Source organism: Oncorhynchus tshawytscha, linkage group LG26, assembly GCF_018296145.1.
Source record: "Oncorhynchus tshawytscha isolate Ot180627B linkage group LG26, Otsh_v2.0, whole genome shotgun sequence".
Classification (NCBI taxonomy): Eukaryota; Metazoa; Chordata; class Actinopteri; order Salmoniformes; family Salmonidae; genus Oncorhynchus; species Oncorhynchus tshawytscha.
In genome coordinates this window covers 15,414,721-15,429,903 of record NC_056454.1, presented here as the reverse complement: position 1 = coordinate 15,429,903, position 15,183 = coordinate 15,414,721, and the positions used below count along the sequence as shown (strand labels likewise).

Sequence of the window (15,183 nt, the reverse complement as noted above, 5' to 3'; positions counted from 1 at the left end):
TATTGAACTGTTGTTATTAGCATGTATCCCTTCTGACTTGTCACGGCTGTCGTAAGAACGGGACCAAGGCACAGCGGATGATGAGTTCCACATATTTCATTCAAAGAGAAACTTAAACAAAACAAAACAAAATATATCAATAAACGAACAACTAAACGTGGTGCACATGCACAAACACTTAACAATATCCCACAAACACAGGTGGGAAAAATAGCTACTTAAATATGATCCCCAATTAGAGACAACGATTACCAGCTGCCTCTATTTGGTAATCATGCAAAACACCAACATAGAAAATATAAACTAGAACACAGAAATATTCAACTAGAATACCCCCTAGTCACACCCCTGAAATAAGGGCTCTCTATGGTCAGGGCGTGACAGGCCTCTGGTGTTGGCAGTTGCTCTTCCTCCCTCATATGGGCCATTGTCACCTGGGGCCCAGAGAGGGGAGAGGTCAGGCTTGTCTATCACATGTCCCTGTTGCTATGCAGAATATCAGAAAGAGAAGAGGACAGGAGGGAACATAGTTAACATATGTGGATATGTATCTTTACCTATTACAAACCATGTGGGGAACCAATTACTTGTCTCCACAATGTCTGTGTGCCAGTCACTACCTCCTTCGGCCTTGGGGGAGATAAGGTCTGAGACAGGATGTGTGGGATAGTGTCTGGAATCATTGTATGTCATATTTTGTGTTGCACCTATCCTAGGATAGTGTATCTTAAATTAAAGGCTCACTCCCCTCAGTGAGCTCGTCCAGGCGTGCGGTCAAGGACATGGGTTTTACTTGAGATAAGGGTATCTGGAGTTGACAATTGATTTATGCCATAGAATGAGTTGGTGTTTCTGTACTGTGAAGTACCAGGGACAGGCAGGGCCGTGTCTTAGGGGCCAAACTATAAGAACAGTCTTCATAGCAAATGCTATCTGGCTGGGGGATACTCATTTCTCATATATCAAATCCTAACCTTGTGATCCATTCCACACATCTGTTGTTTGTCATTTAGACGAAAGGGATGTATCTTTGCTATAAAAGGTGTGTAGCAGGTACAATGTCACATTAAACTCCAGCTATGTGGGTGTTGGCTATCGCATGTTTATGCTTGATCTGATTGAATCTAAGCCTTAATGTCAAGTGTCCCTGAGCACTGCTACTTTTTAGTTGGTGTTGTCAGATAATCGCACAATTATTGACTTGATTCCGGGTAACTTTTAGTAAAGTGTAGAAATGCATTCTTGCTTATAAATCTCTGGCCAATTTCTGTCATGGCCACAGACCTGGTGGCAAAGCAGCAAATTCAGTTTGCTGTTATTTATGAGACTGTCATTTAAAAGATCAGGTGTGGTTGTGTCCCAAGTGTGCTAACCAATGAGGAGGTCAATTCCATTTAAGTTCCAGTCAGTTCAGAAAGTCAACCAAATGTTCCGGTATTGAAAATATTAGAATTTTAATTTCTGTGTCCTACTTCCTGAATACAATTTGTTGTTGTATATGTATTGAGAAAAAAATACAGTTCAGCTATAGAAACACATTAATGAAAGGAGTTTCCACTATTTTCACTACAACTCAGTAGCTGGTAACTTACCATTAAAAAAATACAGGAAACGTTTGTAATAGCTTGTGCAATAAGAGCATCTAAGCGTAATTGAAAGTGAGGATTTTTCATGTGGAAAATCACATGACGTGTTTTTGGAACACTTCACATGACATTTCCCATGCGAAGACGTGTTTTTGGAACACTTCAAATGTGAAATTGTGTAGTTGTCTAATGTTGGTGGGGCATATTATTTTGTTTTGATGTTACTCCTGAATCATACTGATGAATACAGTATAATAGTATTTTCTTAAGTATATTTTTTTAATCAAAACTGAGATTTACTTTGAAGTCCAAAGTGTAGAAATGGAGGGGAAATCAGTTACTGACACAGACATGGTGGCGAAGCAAGAATATCGAAATTAAATAAATCAAGAGGTTGTGAGTTCAAATCCCAGGTAAGAATGTGTTGAATAATAAATACGCATACACAATGTTAAAATGAGTCAAATATATGTAGAAAATAAACGCGCTGTGTATGTACAGTTGAAGTCGGAAGTTTACATACACCTTAGCCAAATACATTTAAACTCAGTTTTTCACAATTCCTGACATTTAATCCAAGTAAAATTTCCCTGTTTTAGGTCAGTTAGTATCACCACTTATTTTAAGAATGTGAAATGTCAGAAAAATTGTAGAGAGAATTATTTATTTCAGCTTTTATTTCTTTCATCACATTCCCAGTGGGTCAGAAGTTTACATACACCAAATTAGTATTTGGTAGCATTGCCTTTAAATGGTTTAACTTGGGTCCAATGTTTCATGTATCCTACCACAAGCTTCCCACAATAAGTTAGGGGAATTTTGGCCCATTCCTCCTGACAGAGCTGGTGTAACTGAGTCAGGTTTGTAGGCCTCCTTGCTGGCACACACTTTTTCAGTTCTGCCCACACATTTTCTATGGGATTGAGGTCAGGACTTTGTGATAGCCATTCCAATACCTTGACTTTGTTGTCCCTAAGCCATTTTGCCACAACTTTGGAAGTATGCTTGGGGGTCATTTGGAAGACCCATTTGCAACCAAGCTTTAACTTCCTGACTGATGTCTTGAGATGTTGCTTCAATATATCCACGTAATTTTCCTTGCCTATTGATGCCATCTAGTTTGTGAAATGCACCAGTCCCTCCTGGAGCAAAGCACCCCAACAGCATGATGCTGCCACCCCTGTGCTTCACGGTTGGGATGGTGTTCTTCGGCTTGGAAGCCACCCCCTTTGTCCTCCAAACATAACGATGGTCATTATGGCCAAACAGTTATATTTTTGTTTCATCAGACCAGACGACATTTCTCCAAAAAGTATGATCTTTGTCCCCATGTGCAGTTGCAAACCATAGTCTGGCTTTTTTTATGACGGTTTTGGAGCAGTGGCTTCTTCCTTGCTGAGTGGCCTTTCATGTTAAATCAAGATATGACTCGTTTTACTGTGGATATAGATACTTTTGTAGCTGTTTCCTCCAGCATCTTCACAAGGTCCTTTGCTGTTGTTCTGGGATTGATTTGCACTTTTCGCACCAAAGTATGTTCATCTCTAGGAGACAGAACACGTATCCTTCCTGAGCGGTATGAGTGGTCCCATGGTGTTTATACTTGCATACTATTGTTTGTACAGCTGAACGTGGTATCTTCAGGCGTTTGGAAATTGCTCCCAAGAATGAACCAGACTTGTGGAGATCTTCAATTTTTTTTCTGAGGTCTTTAGATTTTCCAATTAGGTTAAGCAAAGAGGCACTGAGTTTGAAGGATGGCCTTGAAATACATCCACAGGTCCACCTCCAATTGACTCAAATTATGTCAATTAGCCTATCAGATGCTTCTAAAGCCATGACATCATTTTCTGGAATTTTCCAAGCTGTTTAAAGGTTCAGTTCTGACCCACTGGAATTGTGATACAGTGAATTATAAGTGAAATAACCTGTCTGTAAACAATTGTTGGAAAAATTACTTGTGTCATGCACAAAGTAGATGTCCAAGTCGACTTGCCAAAACTATAGTGGTTGAAAAACGAGTTTTAATGACTCCAACCTAAGTGTATGTAAACTTCTGACTTCAACGGTATCATAACAACTCATTTTTGCTTGCAGGGCATCACCTATGAAGTCTCGAAAATGTGACTCCACATGTGAAAGTTATGTGATCACGTGAAAATCCTCATGTGAAGTGTTCCAAAAACATGTGGGAAATTCACGTGAAATCATGTGATTTTTCCATAAGGGAAGTGGAGAAAGAGAGAGAGATCTCTTCTTCTAGCCATGGTAGCCAAAAAAATGGCCAAATGTGCATTTTAATACATGACCCGAAGCATGATGAGATGTTAATTGCTTAATAACTCAGGAACCGCAGGTGTGTGGAAGCACCTGCTTTCAATTTCAATTTGAATCCCTCATTTACCCAAGTGTTCCTTTATTTTGGCAGTTCCTGTATGTGTGTGGGTGTAAATATGCATTGTAAAGTGTATGTGTCTGTATGTGGGAATGCATGTGTTGACAGTGTCGTGTCTTTGGCTATGCCGGATTAAGTGATATGACATGCTATTCTATAAAATAATTTATCTGTAATAAATATTACCTGATTGAGCTAATCATGTAAATGTAATTAACTAGAGAGTCGGGGCACCACAACATAATATTTAAAGAGCTGTTATCTTTCGAGTAAACTCTTAATAAAGACCTAGTAATATTTTACATCAATAGCAGTCAATATTAATCCTCACCTTAATTAAAGTCTCATCTGAAAGTTGTAAATTATTGGTTATCTGCACAAACCCTCGGTAACAAGTTGAATCAGCAATACAAAATTGGGTTTAATTATTTATTTGCTAAATACCTAACTAATCACAGAATTACACATACACATAATTAATCATAACTTGAATACAAATTACATCATAAAGGAAAACGTCTTTAGCGGGCGGAACAGATATGACAGGTGGTTATACAAAAGAAAAGGGGCTGGGTTGTGTGAGTGAAAGAGTGAAAGTGAGTGGAAGAGCGGGAAGACTGAGGGACACAGGGAGAAGCTGTGCTATTGTACATACAGTATCTTATGCATTCTAAATTACCGCCCATTTGGAAAAGGAAAATGCAATAAATGTTTACTCTGAGCTGCGCTTCAGTAGGTTGGCGGTAGATTGAAGGCCATGTTGCCCAACCAAGTCCTTTGTCCTTTGAAGAATGTCACTGATGGTAAATTGGATATGTTGTAGTAACGTTGTTGTGTGGTAGACGGGATACTCTGTCTGTTCCTTCCTAATCTGCGTTTGCAGCTGCTGTTGCTGACTCAACGGCTAGGAGGTATCACTTCTGTACCATATACAGCCATATACAGCGTTCCTCACTGAGTTCCCTGAATTCCTATCGGACCTTGTAGTCATAGCAGATAATATTCTAATCTTTGGTGACTTTAATATTCACATGGAAAAGTCCACAGACCCACTCCAAAAAGCTTTTGGAGCCATCATCGACTTAGTGGGTTTTGTCCAACATGTCTCTGGACCCACTCACTGTCACAGTCATACGCTGGACCTAGTTTTGTCCCATGGAATAAATGTTGTGGATCTTAATGTTTTACCTCATAATCCTGGACTATCGGACCACTATTTTATTACGTTTGCAATTGCAACAAATAATCTGCTCAGACCCCAACCAAGGAACATCAAAAGTCGTGCTATAAATTCACAGACAACACAAAGATTCCTTGATGTCCTTCCAGATTCCCTCTGTCTACCCAAGGACACCAGAGGACAAAAATCAGTTAACCACCTAACTGAGGAACTCAGTTTAACCTTACGCAATACCCTAGATGCAGTTGCACCCCTAAAAACTAAACACATTTCTCATAAGAAACTAGCTCCCTGGTACACAGAAAATACCCGAGCTCTGAAGCAAGTTTCTAGAAAATTGGAACGGAAATGGCGCCACACCAAACTGGAAGTCTTCCGACTAGCTTGGAAAGACAGTACCGAAGAGCCCTTACTGCTGCTCGATCATCCTATTTTTCTAACTTAATTGAGGAAAATAAGAACAATCTGAAATTCCTTTTTGATACTGTCGCAAAGCTAACTAAAAAGCAGCATTCCCCAAGAGAGGATGACTTTCACTTTAGCAGTGATAAATTCATGAACTTCTTTGAGGAAAAGATTATGATTATTAGAAAGCAAATTATGGACTCCTCTTTAAATCTGCGTATTCCTTCAAAGCTCAGTTGTCCTGAGTCTGCACAACTCTCCCAGGACCTAGGATCAAGAGAGACGCTCAAGTGTTTTAGTACCTTATCTCTTGACACAATGATGAAAATAATCATGGCCTCTAAACCTTCAAGCTGCATACTGGACCCTATTCCAACTAAACTACTGAAAGAGCTGCTTCCTGTGGTTGGCCCTCCTATGTTGAACATAATAAATGGCTCTCTATCCACCGGATGTGTACCAAACTCACTAAAAGTGGCAGTAATAAAGCCTCTCTTGAAAAAGCCAAACCTTGACCCAGAAAATATAAAAAAACTATAGGCCTATATCGAATCTTCCATTCCTCTCAAAAATTTTAGAAAAGGCTGTTGCGGAGCAACTTACTGCCTTCCTGAAGACAAACAATGTATATACGAAATGCTTCAGTCTGGTTTTAGACCCCATCATAGCACTGAGACGGCACTTGTGAAGGTGGTAAATGACATTTTAATGGCATCGGACCGAGGCTCTGCATCTGTCCTCGTGCTCCTAGACCTTAGTGCTGCTTTGGATACCATCGATCACCACATTCTTTTGGAGAGATTGGAAACCCAAATTGGTCTACACGGACAAGTTCTGGCCTGGTTTAGATCTTATCTGTCGGAAAGATATCAGTTTGTCTCTGTGAATGGTTTGTCCTCTGACAAATCAACTGTAAATTTCGGTGTTCCTCAAGGTTCCGTTTTGGGATCACTATTGTTTTCACTATATATTTTACCTCTTGGGGATGTTATTCGAAAACATAATGTTAACTTTCACTGCTATGCGGATGACACACAGCTGTACATTTCAATGAAACATGGTGAAGCCCCAAAATTGCCCTTGATAGAAGCATGTGTTTCAGACATAAGGAAGTGGATGGCTGCAAACTTTCTACTTTTAAACTCGGACAAAACAAAGATGCTTGTTCTAGGTCCCAAGAAACAAAGAGATCTTCTGTTGAATCTGACAATTCATCTTAATGGTTGTACAGTCATCTCAAATAAAACTGTGAAGGACCTCGGCGTTACTCTGGACCCTGATCTCTCTTTTGAAGAAGATATCAAGACCATTTCAAGGACAGCTTTTTTCCATCTACGTAACATTGCAAAAACCAGAAACTTTCTGTCCAAAAATGATGCAGAAAAATTAATCCATGCTTTTGTCACTTCTAGGTTAGACTACTGCAATGCTCTACTTTCCGGCTACCCGGATAAAGCACTAAATAAACTTCAGTTGGTGCTAAATACGCCTGCTAGAATCCTGACTAGAACCAAAGAAATTTATCATATTACTCCAGTGCTAGCCTCTCTACACTGGCTTCCTGTCAAAGCAAGGGCTGATTTCAAGGTTTTACTGCTAACCTACAAAGCATTACATGGGCTTGCTCCTACCTATCTCTCTGATTTGGTCCTGCCGTACATACCTACACGTACGCTACGGTCACAAGACGCAGGCCTCCTAATTGTCCCTAGAATTTCTAAGCAAACAGCTGGAGGCAGGGCTTTCTCCTATAGAGCTCCATTTTTATGGAACGGTCTGCCTACCCATGTCAGAGACGCAAACTCGGTCTCAACCTTTAAGTCCTTACTGAAGACTTATCTCTTCAGTGGGTCATATGATTGAGTGTAGTCTGGCCCAGGAGTGGGAAGGTGAACGGAAAGGCTCTGGAGCAACGAACCGCCCTTGCTGTCTCTGCCTGGCCGGTTCCCCTCTTCCCACTGGGATTCTCTGCCTCTAACCCTAACAGGGGCTGAGTCACTGGCTTACTGGGGCTCTCTCATGCCGTCCCTGGAAGGGGTGCGTCACCTGAGTGGGTTGATTCACTGATGTGGTCATCCTGTCTGGGTTGGCGCCCCCCCTTGGGTTGTGCCATGGCGGAGATCTTTGTGGGCTATACTCAGCCTTGTCTCAGGATGGTAAGTTGGTGGTTGAAGATATCCCTCTAGTGGTGTGGGGGCTGTGCTTTGGCAAAGTGGGTGGGGTTATATCCTTCCTGTTTGGCCCTGTCTGGGGGTGTCCTCGGATGGGGACACAGTGTCTCCTGACCCCTCCTGTCTCAGCCTCCAGTATTTATGCTGCAGTAGTTAATGTGTTGGGGGGCTGGGGTCAGTTTGTTATATCTGGAGTACCTCTCCTGTCCTATTCCGTGTCCTGTGTGAATCTAAGTGTACGTTCTCTAATTCTCTCTTCGCTCTCTCTCTCTCGGAGGACATGAGCCCTAGGACCATGCCCCAGGACTACCTGACATGATGACTCCTTGCTGTCCCCAGTCCACCTGGCCGTGCTGCTGCTCCAGTTTCAACTGTTCTGCCTTATTATTATTCGACCATGCTGGTCATTTATGAACATTTGAACATCTTGGCCATGTTCTGTTATAATCTCCACCCGGCACAGCCAGAAGAGGACTGGCCACCCCACATAGCCTGGTTCCTCTCTAGGTTTCTTCCTAGGTTCTGACCTTTCTAGGGAGTTTTTCCTAGCCACCGTGCTTCTACACCTGCATTGCTTGCTGTTTGGGGTTTTAGGCTGGGTTTCTGTACAGCACTTTGAGATATCAGCTGATGTACGAAGGGCTATATAAATAAATTTGATTTGATTTGATTCTGTAGTGAATAAGAGTTCAAAGTTCATACCATTCGCAACCAAAGCTCACGCTGATGTTGGCTTTGTTTTGTAGTTATTATCTGAACCATTCTGACATCGGACCGTCGTCCTCACATCCTCGGAACAGGAAGTTATATTGTCATCAAGGCTTTATATAGGAAGGGAGAGGAGGGCGTGTTTGAAAAATCCCTTCACAGGGGTGGGCCACTGATTGAGCAGAGCCCTACCTTATGAAAACCCAAATCTCACATTTTAGAAGCTAAAATCACATTTCATCCCATCACGAATAATTTCATATTCAAACATTTAAATTGAACAACAATTCCATGTGAATCCGATAACTCTGATGTGTAGACTTTCCACTGTAGAGTTTATGTCATCTTATCATTGATGAGAATGTCTCAGATGACAACCGAACTGACATCATATTCATTAAGTACCACTGCATATGTTCAATTGGTCGGATTACCAGAATATAGTTCATTTCACCCACCTTCTGATGTTCCCAGAATCTCTATGTTAACCAAGGTGTTTGCAAATGTAACATCAGTAGGGTAGAGAGAGGAAAAAGGTGGGAAGAGGGAAGAGGTATTTATGACTGTCATAAATCTACCCCCAGGCCAACGTCATGACAACAGTAAGCCTAATCAGCGGTCATGCCCAAGTACAGCGAGTAGACACCATCAGAATGCATCTGTATAAGTCTCTGGAGACAGGAGCTGCTTGTGCAGAAACATACAGGTGAGAAATGAGGTCCCCAGACACAGAGGCTGACATTTATTATTTGGAAATGTAGGCCTATGACACAGAGAATCATTAGTTGTGTGTCTACTACGTGTACACACACACGGACTAACCAAAAATCGCACACAGGCAGCGCACATACACACACACACACACACACACACACACACACACACACACACACAGATATTGGGGCCATAGTTCAGACCTGTGAGAGTGAGTGAACAGGACACAATGACTTGGTCCCAAATGGCACCCTATTTTCCATGTAGTGCATTACCTTTGACTGGGGCCCATGGGCTGCCATTTGGGACGCAGGATTGAGAACTGAGAGGAGAGGAGTCTCTCCCTTACTCGCTGTCATTTTTCACTGAGGGGATGTTGAATGAGGTGTTGAATCAGACTTGTTCCTATAACCCTGTGGATGTATGTGTCTGATCTAGCATTAGCATACTCTGTAGTAAACGATCACCTGAGTATGGTGGATGTTTAAAAAAAAAAAAGATGCATTTAATGTCTGAGAAACATCTTGTAAAGAGAGTCAATGAACTACAGCGTTCCAGGAGGCTGTCCAACAGGATGTATAGTGTCATTTTTATGAAATACGTCATCTCTTGTTGACAGACACACGCAACATAAATGGTAGTAAAGTCTGTCAACAGACTGTGGATCTGTGACGACTAATGAGGAACTTTGTTCCGGTATGCTGGTTTTCCGTCAATGATCATTTGGACAAAGCACGATCTCACAGGTGCCCACATCTGTCGAATTCTGTTTACGTTCAGGGGGTGGAGACTTCGCAAGTCATGTTAGTATCTTTCTCTTAACATCTCCCCTCAGATTTTTACTGAGCATCTGACGCAATTATGCAAGATTTTAGTTCTGAGTTTCCGAGATTATGAAATATATTTAATTTCTTTCCTCTCTGTGTGAAGGGGGATTATGAGTGAGTGATTACATGAATTCCCAGTACGGTGCAGTAACTGGTGCTGTGGGAAGGCTGCGGGGAGGATGGGACCCAGGGGAACCACGGGGGGATTAGCCCCAGATTAAGGGCTCAATCATGGGAGGAAATTACTCCACATCTCATAGAACATCATATCCCCATGGAACATGCATACAGGCACTAATCCACTGAGATTCCCATCAGGGTAAACATCTTTTCATGAATGTCTTCAGTTGTATTCTGGGACTGTGTGTGTGTGTGTGTGTGTGCGTGTGCGTGTGTGTGTGTGCGCATATATCTTCTATATGCATGTATATCTCCCTGTTTTCAATGTCAGGTACACCATGTTCTACCCAATTAGCTGACGCGCTAGTTTGAGGTGCTCTGGTTTGGAAAACTAATGATTTGAACATTTTGGAGCTAAGTGAAAGGAAGTGTTCTTCTAACTAAGCAGTATACTCTTAGTAATCAGCAGATACCCATAGACTTCCAGTCATTACACTAGTATCATCTCAGGAAACTACCTCTGACTTCCTTCATTCTGGACACAGAGACATAATGGTCTCCACGAGTTCATCCGACTCAGGAGAAGTAGATAAAGGGTCCCCATTGCCAAGATCCCGTAGTATCCCTTTAGATGTGAGAGCGCAACCTTTGCTGTGTATCTTCCCGGTTCCTCCTCCATCTCAGTTAAAAACATGGCAGCTACTTCATAACACCATATTAGCATATGAAGGATAGGAGGTTGGTATAAACCACAATAAATTAATCTCCACAAAATAATTAAGCAGCCTGGAAAATAATGAACGATATAATTGCTTGTGTTTTTCCACCCTCTGTCTGTTTTGGTGTCAGTGCACCCTTATCCTGTTTCAGTGAGCTCTGGTTGTGTTGGCTGGCTAATAGCATTAACTTGGATATGCTCAACTAATCCATGTCAAATTTGACTGATGGAGTACACAGCGATGATTAGCTAGCACCTTCAGGAGATTAAGAGATCTGATATTGCCCTTCATTCTGTTTGCTTCCCTGCCTCTCTCACGTTCTCTCACTCTCTCTCACAATCAAATCAAATCCAAATCAAAGTTTAGCATATGTTATAGCGGGTGCAGAAAAATGCTTATGTTACTAGCTCCTAACAATGCAGTAAAATGTCAAGCAAGTACACAAATAATAAAAAAGTATGAATAAAAAACATGTAATCTTGAAATGTCAGAACGAATCCAAGTAATCCAAATGCAATCTGTGCGTACATCCACCTCTCTCTCTTTCTTTCTGTCCTCAAATGTTCGCTCTCAAACTTCCTCTGTGTCTAGCAGGGTGGTAATCCTTTGTGTGCGCTTGTCAATCACGATCCCGTCACTAAGTAGACAGAAGGGAGACGGCGAGCTTATTGTGTTTACAGAAACATGCTCTCTGTCGCCTTTCTTCAAAGACATGCAACAGAGCGCAGGAACGAAACGCGGACGCTATTAGTTGCAAGGAGGGTGGGGAGCGATAAAGGGGAGGAGAGCAGCGATTAATGAACCACAGGTTCAGAGATACTGTGTAAAGTCAGAAATAGCGCTCACCTCATTTATTTATACCACATTGTTAGAGAGGACTGCATTTGTATGTGTGCAGGTAAAACCAAGCCATAAAACTGACTGCCATTAGCTGTTTGCACATTCCTCCATATCATGCCTGTTCTGCTCCTCTAAAATGTCACTATCCTTGATCTCCCCAGGTGGCTGTTTACCTGGATGCTCTGCTTCACTTGGCTCCTCTAGACCACTCTACTCTGCTCCAGCTCCCGCTGAAACCCAACAGTCTGTTCTACAGATGCCTTGACAACCTCTCTCTTACAGTACTATCCATATTAAAAAGAACCATTCTAATAATATATGCCATTTAGCAGAACACTTTTCTCCAAAGCAACTTCGGTCATGCACTTCACATATGGGTGATCTCGGGAATCAAAGCCTGGCGTAGGAACCGCTATGCTTTACCAACTGAGCTCTGATCCGCCGAGCCCATTTACTAATCAGATGTATAATTCATGGAACAAATCATTCACATTAGCAAACAAACAATCTAATTAGCCTTTAGTCACACTCTGACATAAAGAACAAGCCTTTGTCCTCTGGAGTGAATAAGTCCAGCTGGGATCAAACCTGAACAGGGACACTGTGGCTATAATTATGAGAGGTGACCCAATGCAAAGCTGAATGACAGTAGAGGTGAATGACAGCAGGGCTCTGGCATGCAACAAATCAGGGCAATAACACATTAATAAAGAGTGAAAACAATATCCATGTTGGTCCACCACACCAACAATACAGCATCCCCAAGTATCCTGACCCATTGTCTGTGTTTGCTGAGAGCTGTATTTGAATGTAAAGTAGTTGGGCTCTCATTAGCCAGAGGCTTATTATTGACTGGGTGTGTGAGGGAGGCAGAGGCATGCAGGTCAGGAGTGGCCCTCCAGGGCCCCAGCAGCTAATCAGCCTGTTGAATGTCAAGGGGCTGCTAGCTGGGCTGTATGTGTGTCTAACATCAGTGTTCCGTACTAGACAACCCACACACCACCGCATCAGAGCCATCAGAACTGTGTCAAGATCAGTGCTGTGAGTCACTGGAGGATATGAGAGGCCAGTGTTTTTCCCTGTGAGCGTAGAATATAATAATATAAGCTATTTAGCAGAAGCTTTTATCCAAAGCAACTTATGTGTGCTTCTATTTGAAGTATGCTTGGCCCCAGGAATCGAACCCACAATACTACCCTACATATACAATTATCTATAAGGTCCTTCAGTTGAGCAATGAATCTCAAACACAGGTCCAACCCCAAAGACAAGGAAGGTAGTTGGGGAGGAAAATATTGGTAGTTGGGGAGGAAAAAGCACACATTGAAAATCCGTCTCAACATGGTGAAGTTATGTATTACACTTTGGATGGTGTATCAACACACCCAGTAACTACAAAGATACAGGTACAGAGTTTAATGGTTATTATAGCAGAAAATGGAGGATGGATCAACAACATTGTAGTTACTCCACAATACTAACCTAAATGTCATAGTGAAACGAAGGAAGCCTGTACAGAATACACATATTCCAAAACATGCATCCTGTTTGCAATAAGGCACTTAAGAAATACTTTTAAAAAATGTGGCAGAAAATGAACTTTATGTCCAGGAATACAAAGCGTTATGTTTGGGGCGAATCCAACACAGCACATCAATGAGTACCACTCTTAATATTTTCAAGCATGGTGGTGGCTGCATCATGTTATGGGTGTGCTTGTCATTGGCAAGTACAAGGGAGATTTTGGGGGATGAAAATAAATGAAATAGAGCTAAGCACAGGCTTTCCAACAAACTATGGGAGACAAGTTCACCTTTCAGCAGAACAATAGCCTAATACACCTGGCCAAATATACACTGGAGTTGCTTACCAAGATGACATTCAATGTTCCTGAGTGGCCTAGTTACAGTTTTGACTTAAATTGACTTGAAAATCTATGGCAAGACATGAAAATGGCTGTGGTCAACAACCAACTTGACAAAGCTTGAAGAGTTTCAAAAAAACATTGTACAATCCAAGTGTGCAAAGCTTTTAAAGACTCACAGCTGTAATCGCGCCAAAGCCAATTCTAACATGTATTGACCCAGGGGTGTGAATACTTATGTAAATGAGATATTTCTGTGTTTTCAACTTGTTATTATGGGGTATTGTGTGTAGATGGGTGAGAGAATCCATTTTAAATTCAGGCCGTAACACAACACGTTTAGTAAGTCAAGGGGTATGAATACTTTCTAAAGGCACTGTATTTGTGTACATGTCAATGTGTCATGTGTCAATGTTCAGTACACAGTATTACATGTGTGGAACTAGTATATACATATGAGGAAATGTGATTATCAGGCATTGATTTGAAGTGTGGAGTATACAGTACATCAGAATTTCTTTACATTGGTTTTGAATAAAACATTCTGCTCTGCTTTCGATAGTTGTGTTTGTTTTCACCAGTACACTAAACTATGGGGGTTTGAAATAATTTCACTATTCGAGCGGCGACTAGTGTGGGCGGACTGTAGATCGTAAATGGTGGAGTTGAGTTTAGTCGTCTAACCCGTTGGTTGCTCGATGTAGCCTAATCCTTTTTATTTCACTAACTTTTAATTTGTTCCTTTTATTCCATATTTTGTGAACTTTCACTCCACTCGCTACACATTGAACCTCTTTGATGCTTTGTTTGGCAAACATAAACAACAAGATATTTTTATATAATTTAGAAAAATACATTTCAGTGGTAGAATCTGCCTAAAATTCATATTTTTTTCCTCCCAAAAACAAATATTCACAAGTATTTGAATACTAATGTCTGTTCGGATATTTGAATATTCAAATAACCATGCACATCCCTACACTACACATAGTGATTATATTATCCACATTCTGAAGGGAAAATATGCTTCTTGCTTCACATGAATGGGCAGTAAAAAAGCCAACTATAACATCTATCAATATGTCTCCTCTCTCTCTCTCCCTGTCTTTCTCTCCTTTCTCTCTCGGTATCTCTCCCCTCTCTTTCCTATATCACTCTCTCCCTACACACAAGATAAGGACATTAATGACCCCCTTCCTTCCCTCTTGTCACAGTAATTAGCCACCCCCTCACACACATGAAGAACTAATATCACACACTGCTGCAGCTGTGCTCCCCCCCACCACCACATACACACACAATTACTAAGGGGGGCGTATTACGCAAAGTGACAGTGAGTGAAGGGAGACGACCACCGAGCCCACCACAGCTCAAAATGCTCTAGCTAGCCGGGAGAATACTAGACATCCACCCCTCATAAAGCCCCATCTTCTCCCACCAAACACCCCTCCATATCCCCCATCTCCCACCACCCATCCATCTCCCCCGCTCCACACCCCTCATAGTTGCTAAATAACAGTGCTACCATTAGTCATAACCATCCTAAAAGAGTGTCGAGTCAAGGTTTGAAATCAATAGGGAGTCTGTGAACTGTGAATCTATCTGCCCAGAACAAGATTTAGAACAGAGCTAAATTCAAAGTATGAAGAGGAAT

General features: G+C 41.6%; 1 protein-coding gene across 8 annotated transcripts in view; it reads right to left on the bottom strand.

Moving 5' to 3' along the window:
• Positions 1-15,183, bottom strand: part of stxbp5l (syntaxin binding protein 5L) — a 219,727-nt gene that overhangs the window by 110,494 nt on the left and 94,050 nt on the right. The gene's annotated exons all lie outside the window — the stretch shown is intronic.